We start from the raw sequence: 9,011 nt of genomic DNA on the forward strand, positions 1-9,011 counted from the left end.
CCGAGTTAGTTTACGTCTAATTATAGTTATACCCTTTAATTATGTTTAATCGCTTATTTATTTAACCGGTTTCAACTCAAAACCTGCGAACTTAAATCCGTCTAATATTATCAACATACTCGGTTCATAATTGACAATACGTGACGCAACGGCGTCACATTGCGAAGAATGTATAGAGTTACATACAAACCTATTTTATTTTACAGAAAAATATGTGATATTAAAATAAATTTCTGAAGGGATGAATCTGGTGCGCAATAATTAATTTGGATTCAAAGTAAAGATAACAGCACTTGCAAAAAAGCTAGAAATTGTAACTCCGAGCTGTCAATTAACCCTGTTGGTCAAAATTCACGCACGTTCACTGCGTCCCAAAGTCAAAAAGGATTTTCATCCTTCAGCACAAAACGAACACCTCTCAACAGCAGTATTTCTCCACCTCTTTTATAGTGGCATTTACATTTTTTTTTAAATATTTACCTACCATCAACATTTTGAGAATTAAGTTCTGATATAAAAAAAAAACATCATGAGAAAAATATGCAAAAATGATGTATTCGATTCGCCGGAAAGAAATGTTTTCAAGCTAAGAAACAAAGAAAAAGTTGGATCATAGAAACCACATCGACTGACAATCAATACTCAAAATCTATTCGGTGATCTACACTACTTTTTGTAGAGATCCTTACGAAGTTAAAATTTCTAACAGCAAATTCAGGCCCTGTTTGACAAAAAGTTATAGTTAGGAATTAAAGACTTTTTAGCCTGCTAAACACAGAACAGTAATAATATTAATATTTAACTAATTTATTTATTAATTCCACATATTATAAACTTAGCTAATCTCTCATAACTTAACAAATATATGAAATAGCAGATGGGTTTGCAAAAACCCTTTTAGAGGAGAGTTGAATTGAGTTAGATCTTTCTAAATGAAGGATTTTAAAAATTCATCCATCTAAACGGATTAATAGATAACCCAAATGAGCTAAACTTTTTTGGGCCTGAATTTCTCACCTCAGATGTTTGAAAGACTTGAGATATCAAAATCTTAAATGCCCCAAACAAAATCATCGAATGAACTTGGTTCTCCCGCTACGTACGACAGTTTAGGTGTAATTGAACGAAGGTCTCTCCGTCCTTCGTTGGATACCCTCGTCCGTACGTACGCATCATCAAAGGCTCAAGAAGCGAACACAAAAGAGCAAACTAGTACACAAGGGGCAATAATAAAAGATTGAACAAGTGCCAAACATTATTACCAAAGCCCCCCCTCCTCTGACAAGTGATGGGACACCACGAACCCCAAAAAACATCAGGGGGGCAATAATAACACAGCTGTATCAACAATCACAGTGATAACTCACTCAATGCCAAGTAATAATAAAGTAAAAACCATATAAACCGCTGATGAATCTAATTAAATATATAAACAACCTACGACATACGATGCCCGCAAAAAGGAACACCACAATTTAATTACCAACAACAACAACAACAACAAAAAAGGGACAACAACAAAGAGTCAAAATAACTACACCAGCTCCCACATGGTTTCCAAGCGCATGTGAGCTCCATCCACTACGCTCAAGCCCTCGTCGGGAGATCGCACTTTCCAATCTCTGAAAGAGAATTACCTTTTAATTATTCCCCAATCAGAGAATTAAAAAAACATCGTTAATTAATCAGTAAATAACAAAAAAAAATTGCAACAAGAACCAAGATTTTAGTCCGCGGCAGAGTCCAACCAACACCCGACCCGAGGGGATTTAGACAGAGACAGCAAGGCAGCGCACCGCTTTCCCAAGCCACGATAAAGCGAAATAGCACCAAAATAGTTCAACATTGTATTTTTCAGTATAGTACACGAAAACGCCCAGAAGTGAATGCGTCACGTCAAGATTTGGATCCAGTACTAACCACGGTTAAGATCTAGGGTCACGATTTAGGGTTTTGGGCTACCCCCATCCCTATGTACGGTTAGCTAGAGCTTTGGACCACAAAACCCACAGTGAACTCCAGACCAGAAAACGTCCACTACTCGGTCCTTCATCATGACTAGCATCTACCGCTGGATTTCACTTTTTATTAAAATTCATTAAAACCCATGTTTTCCATATTTGAAAGTGTCAATTGGCTATATGAACAGTGTCAATAGTTTAATACTAAGTTTTCCCAAAAAATTTTACTAGAGAAGGAAAACTAATGTAGATATGACGAATTAAGTTGTGTCATTGATATAAAAGTACCGCTCAATGTTGGTTGTTTAACAAAAAAATAAACAATCTTAACTTAGCAGTGATCATCTAAATTTTATATAAAAGTGTTGAAAAGCTAATTTTTGGGCCCCCAAGGTCTTGCGCAAAACTTAAAAAATTAGGGCATAATAATACCGAAAAACTAAACAACACCCGCTAACAGGCAAGAATTAAGTATCAACGTAATTAAGTTAACTTACTCGGAGCTTGAGGGACAACGTAAGCGGCCCCCTGGAAGAAGCAGCTCCCCGAAGCCCTCCCCTTCTTCTGATAATAGCTGTTGAACGCGAACGAAGCGTGAGCCTCGATCGTGTTCGGGTCGTAACAGCGGTCGCCGCCGGCTGGATCTCCCTGCAGTCGCCTCCCCTCCCGCACGCGAAGTCCAGCGCCGCCTGCAGCCGTCCCCCCCGCCGCCGCGTTCGCACGCACGCACCACGTCTCCCCCGTCTGCTGGCAACCACCCTCCGGCCGCCGTTGCCGCCGCTGGAGGAGCCGTTACTCCTCCCCCTCCGCCCTCCTGCCACCTCCAGCTTCCGCCATTTCGAATCCCCCCTTGCGTTTCAAACTCAGGTCGATGTCGTACACTTTTCCTCGCTCGGGTAAGAACAGCCCGTAGTTTCTCTCCGACGTCGGCCCCGGCTTCTGGTTCTCGTTGAAGAGGGCGAAGAGGTAGACGTCGATGTCGGCGTTGGGACGGAGGGGGGTGCCGGCGTTGCCGGAGAGGACCCTGCGCACGAGGTTGCCGTTGTAGGCGGCGGCGTTGGCCTCGCCGGCGCCGTCTCGTTCCTGTCGCCCTTCGAGGGCCAGCCGGTTTCCGAGACCACGATCTTGATGTCGTCGTACTTGAGCGCGCGACATCGCGGCGAAGACCGCGTCGAGCTGGCGTCGAGGAGGCTGTAGTACTTCAGGCCGTTGCCGGCGTCGGCGACGCCGGGTTCGGCCGGAAGAGGGCGTAGTCGAGGGAGATGACGTCGGCGTTGGCCTCGTAGGCGGAAGAAACGGGTAGGCGTTGAACCATGAAGGTAGGACCCAGTTTGGACGGAGGAAGCTCGAGCATCGGCTTCAATCACGCCCTCGCGAGGTCGGGCTTGAACGAGCCGACGAACGATGGGTAGGAGGACTGGAGGGCGCTGAGGGCGATCGGGGGAAGAGACCTTGACGGGCGGAGTCGAGCTTAGAGCCTGAGACGAGGGCAGAATGGACGTTTTGCATCGCGCGGGAGCGAAGGTAGGAGGTTTAGGTTGTCCGGATCCGAACAAACCTCGTTCCCGACGGCGACGGTCTGGATCTGGGTGGGCGGGGAAGTAGGCGGCGACGTTGCGCCTGGACCCACGAGAGGGCGAAGTCGGGTGGCCGGCGGCGGCGGTGAGGTTCTCGTTGGGGATGTTGACGACGACCTTGATGTTCGTGCGGCGAGGGCGCGCAGGACGGTGGGTTCGGCGTCGTAGAGCTTCACCGGCGGCAATGCCGTTGGTTTTGAGGAGGCTGACGGCGGGAGGCGGCGGAGGGAGGTCCGTCGGCGACGCGGCCGAAGTTTGACGCCGCGACGGTGCCGGCGTTCGCGCGCGGCGAGGCAGGAGGTGAGGTGAGCAGCAGGAAGCTTAGAGAGAGTCGCCATCAATGGTGCTTACGGCTGCGCTGCTCTGAGGGTTTTGAGGATGGGAAGTGACAGTGAAAGAGAGATTGGGGGGTTTATATGGAAGAGATGGGGGGGTGTGGAAAGAGAAAGTGGGGGAGCTGGGGGCGGCGTGGCCCCGCCATCAGGCGAGTGAATTGGGGCAGGTGAAAGTTTTTGGAGGGTAGTTAATTTTTTAAAATAAGTGATATTTTACAGTTTTCACACCGTGTTAGTGGTACGTGTGCGCCTTCCGTTGGGTTTTGTGTGGGACCCACGCAAATGGAGTGAGAGGAGCCGACCGTTTATGGTCGGCAACTGTGCGGGCACGTGTGGCGAGTGGGAGCGCTGCGCGGGGGCTAACGTGTGGAGAGTAGGGGGCGGATCGGTTACATTGTGTAGAAACTCGATGATAATAACAATGACCAGCTCTCACAATCCCCGACTGTGATTTTCTTTGAAACAACAATGAGAGGACAAATTGTTTTGCACCGACTCCTCTAGGGCGACGGAGCCAAAAAAACAACTTAATTGCATTTTAAATACACTATAGTTTTTTTTTAAGGGAAAAATGCTTCCAGCCCCCAAAACGAATGAAAACAAGCTTCCTACCCCCAAGACTTTTTCAACGGGTGATTTACCTCCAAAAGTAAATTTTTTGTTCTCTAAGCCCCCAAAACACAAAGCCCAATGAATTTCACACAGGGAAAGACTATAATACACATTCTCTCTCTCTCTCTCTCTAACCCTGCAATCCCTCTGCTCTCCCTCCTCCCTCCCTCACCTCTCCACCCGCCGCCGCCCTCCTCCTCCTGCCATCCTCACCTTCTCCGCCACCGTCGCTCCGGCCATCCACAGCATCCTTAAGATCCACAACGCGGAGAAAACCCCGGCACGGTTCGAGGAGTACAAAGAGATCGTCCGCTCGAGGGCCGAGCGAAACTCAGGCGACGAGCGCTGCATAGCCGACGAGAACAAGCGACTGAGGTTTTACTGCTTCATGATTCTCTGCGCGGTGGGTTTCATGGGAGCGTGGGAGCGTGCGGGAGGACATGTTCATGGGAGTGTGGGAGCGTGGGAGGACCTGTTCGTGGGAGTGTGGGAGCGTGCGGGAGGACTCGCTCAACCCAAGAACAATAATAAGAAGAAGAAGGACAAGATTGATAGTAATTATAACCATGCCCCCTGACCTTGGCTGCTCCTGCTTTGGATGCTACAAGAGCTTCTGGGCTCGTTGGGATGCCTCACCCAACCGCCATGTCATCCACCTCATCCTCGATGCCTTTGAAGAGACCCTTGAATCGAAGGAGGCCAACAGCAAGTAGAAGAGGGGGTTGAAGAGTAAAAAGATTGATTTTGATGAGGTTTTGGCGAAAGAGATGAGCGCCCATGAGGAGAAAGTTGATGATGATGGCCATGATGATGGGTGCGGGCATGTTACTAATTACCAACGCTAAAACTATTACCACAAAAAAACTTTAAAATAACCCAAATAAAAATATACCGGTTGCTTGTTAAAATTACTCCCTCATTAGAATGTCCTACATTGGTTGTTAAGGTTATATGTTGGTTGTTAATGTTACGCGTTTGTTGTTAAGGTTACGTATTGGTTGTTAAGGTTATACAGGTTGCTTGTTAAGGTTACGGGTTGGTTGTTAAGACTACGCATTGGTTGTTAAGGTTACGGATTGGTGTTAACGTTATACGGGTTGATTGTTTAACAATCAACACGTAACCTTAACAAGCAAACCATATAACATTAACAACCAACCCGTAATCTTAACAACCAACCCGTAACCTTAACAACCAACCAGTAACATTAACAACAAACGCGTTGAAGCTTGAGAAATGTTGTGAATAGTGCCATGCATATTAATTAAAAGATGTTGACATATTAAGAGTTATTAAAAAAAGCGAGTGTTCTTGAAAAATATATAAATTTATTTTGGTTACCTATTAAAGACGTTAACATGGATGGGCGGGCCAACATGCATAAAAATAGTGCATCTAGACTTCCTATATCGTCTAAAAGTTACTCTAAATATACAGAACACTCAGGATCTCTCTGTCGGAATCAACGTGTTTTTCCCCCGTCGAGCTTGGATTTGATGTTTTGGTGCATTTTGTTTGCTTCGCTGGTCCTTGTTCTGCTGTTATTGTGATGTCGAGATTTCACCTTGTTTGTTAGGTCCAAGTTTACATTTTTCTTCAATTAGCGTGTTTTTCAGAGCCTAATAATCGGTCAGAGAGATCCTCAAGATCCGTTAATATGAAGGTTACATGTTTGTTGTTAATGTTACGGGTTGGTTGTTAATGTTACACATGTTGTTTGTTAAGGTTACGGGTTGCTTGTTAAAGTTACGCGTTTGTTGTTAAGGTTACGTGTTTGTTGTTAAGGTTACGGGTTGGATGTTAAGATTACGGGTTGGTTGTTAAGGTTACGAGTTGGTTGTTAAACAAACAAAAACTCGTAACCGTAACAATCAACCCGTATAACGTTAACACCAATCCGTAACCTTAACAAGTAACCTATAACCTTAACAACCAACGCGTATTCTTAACAACCAACCCGTAACCTTAACAAACAACCTGTATAACCTTAACAACCAATACGTAACCTTAACAACAAACGCGTAACATTAACAACCAATATATAACCTTAACAACCAATGTAGGACATTCTAATGGGGGAGTAATTTTAACAAGCAACCGGTATATTTTTATTTGGGTTATTTTAAAGTTTTTTTGGTGGTAATAGTTTTAGCGTTGGTAATTAGTAACATGCATGTACCCATCATCATGACCATCATCATCAACTTTCTCCTCATGGGCACTCATCTCTTTCGCCAAAACCTCATCAAAATCAATCTTTTTACTCTTCAACCCCCTCTTCTACTTGCTGTTGGCCTCCTTCGATTCAAGGGTCTCTTCAAAGGCATCGAGGATGAGGTGGATGACATGGCGGTTGGGTGAGGCATCCCAACGAGCCCAGAAGCTCTTGTAGCATCCAAAGCAGGAGCAACCAAGGTCAGGGGGCATGGTTGTAATTACTATCAATCTTGTCCTTCTTCTTCTTATTATTGTTCTTGGGTTGGGCGAGTCCTCCCGCACGCTCCCACGCTCCCATGAAACCCAGCTCGCAGAGAATCATGAAGCAGTAAAACCTCAGTCGCTTGTTACGGTGACAGAGAAGGCGAGGATGGCAGGAGGAGGGCGGCGGCGGCGGGTGGAGAGGTGGGGGAGGGAGGAGGGAGAACAGAGGGATTGCAGGGTTAGAGAGAGAGAGAGAGAATGGGTATTATAGTCTTTCCCTGTGTGAAATTCATTGGGCTTTGTGTTTTGGGGGCTCAGAGAACAAAAAAATTACTTTTGGGGGTAAAGCACCCGTTGAAAAAGTCTTGGGGGTGGGAAGCTTGTTTTCATTCGTTTTGGGGGCTGGAAGCATTTTTCCCTTTTTTTAAACTTTGCATTTGTATGCCCTTGCTTGTTCCACAGCGTTTATGTACCCTAAAGTTTTTAAAAGTTTCACTTATATACCTCACTTGTTCTTGACTTTATTTATATATTCTAAAGTTTGGAAAATATGTGCTTAAATACCCTAAAGACTTTAAAATTAGCATATAAACCCCTAATGTTTTTAGCTAGCATGTACCCTAAAGATTTTAAAAGTTGCACTTAAATACCCTCAAGTTTGCATAACTGAGGGTATTTAAGTGCAAATTTTATAAATTCAGTAAATTTAAGTGTCTTTTTTAAACTTTGGGGTAGGTAAATGCTGCTAAAATAAATGAGGGTATATAAATGCAGCTTTTAACAACTTTAGGGTATATAAATACTACAAAAAATGAGTGATGACATGTAGGTGCAAAATATGGGAAACTATAGGATATTTAAGTGCAATTAAGCCAAAAAAATAATTGGGTGTATATTTGGAAAATCCCCCTTAATCTAGTTAAATCCTCAACCATATTAGCATTGGTTCACTGGAGGAGATAATCCAATCTTAATCTGGTTAAGGGGAGACAAACGAGCTACAAAATGGATCAATTGTGACGCAACTTTTAACTAGATACAAATTCAATTTCTTAGAGCATCTTCAACAGTTTTTTTAAAATTTTCTTCAAAATGGGGAAGTAAAAGTCATATTCTCCAAATTATTTTTGCTCCAACTCCAACAGCTTCCCCATTTTGAAGAATCATGTATTTATTACAATAATAAAAATATTCTACATCCTTATTTTGGGATGCTCTTATGCATTGAAACTGCCCTCATGGTTTTTTTTTGTAAATATAGATTTTATTTTATATTTATTTTCTCATCCATCCCGTTTTGAAGAACATGCTGCATTTATAACAAAACTCTTCCCAAATATTTGAAGAATGCCACAGATTTAGGGAAAACTCCCTTTTTTTCTCCTACATCCCTATTTTAGGGAATGAGATGGGGAATTTGTTGGGCCAAAAAAAGCCCAAAATTCTTCAAAAATGAGAATACCAATAAAATAAGGAAGCTGTTAGAGATGCTCTTAGTCATGTTAGTAACTATTAATCTGGTTAAGGAGAAGTTGCCGAAAACACCCTTGAAGGTGCGCATGTTTATTAAATTGAAACTCTGTTGATGGTGAGAAATGGAACGGATAGAAATTAGGGGAACATGTAAATCCTTTTCGTCCTATAGTAGAGAAAAGGCACTGGATTCAGTTACTTCCACTTTTCTCTTTTCAAAATGTATCCAGAAATTTTGAATGTGTGTCGTGCAAAACTATCCTTCTAAGAGCCTGTTCTGAAACCCTCAAATAATCATGTACGGTGGGTTAATAACCTCACCGGACCTAATTCCTTGTTCAGTAAATAATTTTTTGAGAATATAGTTCAGTAAATAATTGGACTGTAACTTAACGAAATTTCGTCAGGCAATTTTTGGTCAATGATCTGGTCTGGCTTGTTCCGAACCCCCTCGCCCAAAACTAGGCCTGTTCAAAAAGCCCACCAGCCCGGGCCCGGCCCGGCCTCGGCCCGGAACCCGGCCCGGTGGCAACGGTCACCATAGGTGACGCCAAAACGGCCGGGCCGGGTCGGGCCGGGCCGACCACAACAGTCACTCTTACGGTCACAAGAGTGACCGTTGTGGCCAAAAC

General features: G+C 44.1%; 1 pseudogene; it reads right to left on the bottom strand.

Moving 5' to 3' along the window:
* Positions 1,382 to 5,291, bottom strand: LOC109820908 (annotated as a pseudogene).

The sequence above is a fragment of the Asparagus officinalis genome, chromosome 8, assembly GCF_001876935.1.
Source record: "Asparagus officinalis chromosome 8, Aspof.V1, whole genome shotgun sequence".
In the NCBI taxonomy this organism is placed as follows: Eukaryota; Viridiplantae; Streptophyta; class Magnoliopsida; order Asparagales; family Asparagaceae; genus Asparagus; species Asparagus officinalis.